The sequence below is a fragment of the Gobius niger genome (genome assembly GCF_951799975.1).
Source record: "Gobius niger genome assembly, contig: SCAFFOLD_109, whole genome shotgun sequence".
Classification (NCBI taxonomy): Eukaryota; Metazoa; Chordata; class Actinopteri; order Gobiiformes; family Gobiidae; genus Gobius; species Gobius niger.
The window spans coordinates 48732-52889 of NW_027639206.1; positions in this window are offsets into that span (position 1 = coordinate 48732).

Sequence of the window (4158 nt, forward strand, 5' to 3'; positions counted from 1 at the left end):
CGTCCTCTTCATCCTCTACGTCCTCTACGTCCTCTTCATCCTCTACATCCTCTACATCCTCTACGTCCTCTACATCCTCTACATCCTCTACATCCGCCGCCGGAAACTCGACTCCAACATTCTGAGGAAATTGTACAAAAGTTTAATTAAAAAAATGGGAAAACCGAGTCGTTTCTTTGTGTTTGTGTAACGGGTGTAAAGGTGCGCCGCCCTGTCTGTCCACCAGGGGGCGCGGTGTTTCACAGATCGAGCAGTTCAGCTTTATCCAATCACTTTTCATCACTTTAATTATCATTATATAGCAGGGAATGACCGTTCTCAGGTGTGAGTTATAATTTGAAGTTTATATTGTTGTCTTGGTAACTTTATTTTGTTTGTTTTATTTTGACTGATTATCAGGATGAGCCCGTTAGGAAACAGGAGTGACTTGTAATGCAATATGAACTGGTGAAATGCATAAACCAGTTATACCAGGATCTTTCTACAACCTTTACTTTTCAGTCTGGACCTTTATTTTGAAAGGCACAAATATGACAATTCATGGATAATCTTCAAAACCTTCGACCTTTTTTACTGAAGCGTCTCCAAAGTTACACGAGTCAATGATCAAACCAGCAACTGCTACAGCCTTTGTTCTTCAGGACCTTTATTTTGAAATTCATACCAAAATATAAAAATATATGGATATTACTCTTCAGTAGCTTCTACAGTTTTCAATAGGGATGCACCGATATCGGGTATCGGGCCGATACCACATGCTTGTGCTCATACTCGTACTCATTCATGACGTCCCGATACCAGAAATACCACTGTCTGCAGAGTTTACACCATACAGGCTAATGATGCTAATGTTGCTAACTAGCCGCTAACTCGTGAGCTTTTTTTTTTTTTTTATTAATTTTTTTCTTATTATTTTTCACATTTTTTTCTTATTTTTTTTATTTTATTTATTTATTTATTTATTTTTTCTTAATTTTATTTTTTTTTATACTCGTGAGCTAACAGTTCTGGTGATTCTTAAGTCGTTTTATGCCCAGGGGTTCATCTGAAAAAACTAACCCAGCGTCCTCAGAAAATCCAAAATAAAGAGAAACAGTCACCTGACCACTCCCAGCATGCACTTCTTTGCAAACATGTGTCTAACATGTATAAACCTGAGGTGTGAGGTTCTCTCTGGAGGGAGTGGCATAAACACGTTGGGCTGTGAGGGGCATGAGTGTGACGTCCCACAGGCTCATGAGATGATCTGGGATAATGAAGATCAGACCTCAGGCTGAACATCAGAGTCGGGTTCTTCCTGAGTCACAGCTCGGTGTTTTCCAGGAGAGGAGGAGCACGACTCACTTTCTTTAAGAAGCTTTTAGGTTTGGGTAAAGCCAAACAGGAGGTGGGGCTTAGGACATAGGGCCTCATTTCATATTTATCCAGAGTGTGGTTGATTCTGGAGATTTTTTTTTTTTTATTCATGCAGTTCTTATATTTGAAGAGTTTAGTGGTGCTAGGCTAGTGCTAGGCTAGGCTAGTGCTAGGTTAGTGCTAGGTTAGTGCTAGGTTAGTACTAGGCTAGGCTAGTGCTAGGTTAGTGCTAGGTTAGTGCTAGGTTAGTACTAGGCTAGGCTAGTGCTAGGTTAGTGCTAGGTTAGTGCTAGGTTAGTGCTAGGTTAGTACTAGGCTAGGCTAGTGCTAGGTTAGTGCTAGGTTAGTGCTAGGTTAGTACTAGGCTAGTGCTAGGTTAGTGCTAGGCTAGTCCTAGGCTACTGCTAGTGCTAGGTTAGTGCTAGGTTAGTGCTAGGTTAGTGCTAGGTTAGTGCTAGGTTAGTACTAGGCTAGGCTAGTGCTAGGTTAGTGCTAGGTTAGTGCTAGGTTAGTACTAGGCTAGGCTAGTGCTAGGTTAGTACTAGGCTAGTGCTAGGTTAGTGCTAGGCTAGTGCTAGGTTAGTGCTAGGCTAGGCTAGTGCTAGGTTAGTGCTAGGCTAGTGCTAGGTTAGTGCTAGGCTAGGCTAGTGCTAGGTTAAGCTAGGCTAGGCTAGTGCTAGGTTAGTGCTAGGCTAGTGCTAGGCTAGTGCTAGGCTAGTGCTAGCATCACTAAACTCTTCAAATATAAGGACTGCATGCATAATAATATATATATGAAAAACTCTAAATTACCATCTGTCCGTCTGTATCTGGAAGTCCCACAGGATCTTGGCTCGGTCATTCTCGACCACCTTTGGAGGTGTTTCCCACTTTGACCTTGGGGTTTCCAGCCCATACTCTGCACAGATGTTCATGTACACTATACCAGCCACTTGGTTATGGCTCCATGTAAGCTTTCCCTGCAGCATCTTACACCCTGCAGTTATGTTCTTACACCTGCAGTTATGTTCTTACACCTGCAGTTATGTTCTTACACCTGCAGCATCTTACACCCTGCAGTTATGTTCTTACACCTGCAGCATCTTACACCCTGCAGTTATGTTCTTACACCTGCAGCATCTTACACCCTGCAGTTATGTTCTTACACCTGCAGTTATGTTCTTCCACCTGCAGTTATGTTCTTACACCTGCAGTTATGTTCTTACACCTGCAGTTATGTTCTTACACCTGTAGTTATGTTCTTACACCTGCAGTTATGTTCTTACACCTGCAGTTATGTTCTTACACCTGCAGTTATGTTCTTACACCTGCAGTTATGTTCTTACACCTGCAGTTATGTTCTTACACCTGCAGTGGGTGGTACCTGCCGTGTAGGGGCTTGTCCTCTCCTAAATCTGGATCACGAGGACATGAGAAAAATACAAAATATTCCGAAACATAATTTGCGGCATAAAACAGTCACAGCCAAACAGGAAGAAAGAACTAAAAAAAACTGGTACAAAAACCAAAAGTAGGATTGAGGCTGAGGTTGTGAGTGTTTGAGGGTGTTTAGTTGTTGATGTAGTTGATAATGACTCTTCCTGGTTGCTCCTCCGCTGGGTCTGGAAGGTTCCTCCTGACGTGCTACAGAAGCAGCTGAAGCTCCTGCTCCTCCAGGGCCTCAGAGGTGAAGTGAAGCTCCTGCTCCTCCAGGACCTCAGAGGTGAAGCTCCTGCTCCTCCAGGGCCTCAGAGGTGAAGTGAAGCTCCTGCTCCTCCAGGGCCTCAGAGGTGAAGTGAAGCTCCTGCTCCTCCAGGGCCTCAGAGGTGAAGTGAAGCTCCTGCTCCTCCTGGACCTCCGAGGTGAAGTGAAGCTCCTGCTCCTCCAGGGCCTCAGAGGTGAAGTGAAGCTCCTGCTCCTCCAGGGCCTCAGAGGTGAAGTGAAGCTCCTGCTCCTCCAGGGCCTCAGAGGTGAAGTGAAGCTCCTGCTCCTCCAGGGCCTCAGAGGTGAAGTGAAGCTCCTGCTCCTCCAGGGCCTCAGAGGTGAAGTGAAGCTCCTGCTCCTCCAGGGCCTCAGAGGTGAAGTGAAGCTCCTGCTCCTCCAGGGCCTCAGAGGTGAAGTGAAGCTCCTGCTCCTCCAGGGCCTCAGAGGTGAAGCTCCTGCTCCTCCAGGGCCTCAGAGGTGAAGCTCCTGCTCCTCCAGGGCCTCAGAGGTGAAGTGAAGCTCCTGCTCCTCCAGGGCCTCAGAGGTGAAGCTCCTGCTCCTCCAGGGCCTCAGAGGTGAAGTGAAGCTCCTGCTCCTCCAGGGCCTCAGAGGTGAAGTGAAGCTCCTGCTCCTCCTGGACCTCCGAGGTGAAGTGAAGCTCCTGCTCCTCCAGGGCCTCAGAGGTGAAGTGAAGCTCCTGCTCCTCCAGGGCCTCAGAGGTGAAGTGAAGCTCCTGCTCCTCCAGGGCCTCAGAGGTGAAGTGAAGCTCCTGCTCCTCCAGGGCCTCAGAGGTGAAGTGAAGCTCCTGCTCCTCCAGGGCCTCAGAGGTGAAGTGAAGCTCCTGCTCCTCCAGGGCCTCAGAGGTGAAGTGAAGCTCCTGCTCCTCCAGGACCTCAGAGGTGAAGTGAAGCTCCTGCTCCTCCAGGACCTCAGAGGTGAAGTGAAGCTCCTGCTCCTCCAGGGCCTCAGAGGTGAAGTGAAGCTCCTGCTCCTCCAGGGCCTCAGAGGTGAAGTGAAGCTCCTGCTCCTCCAGGGCCTCAGAGGTGAAGTGAAGCTCCTGCTCCTCCAGGGCCTCAGAGGTGAAGTGAAGCTCCTGCTCCTCCAGGGCCTCAGAGGTGA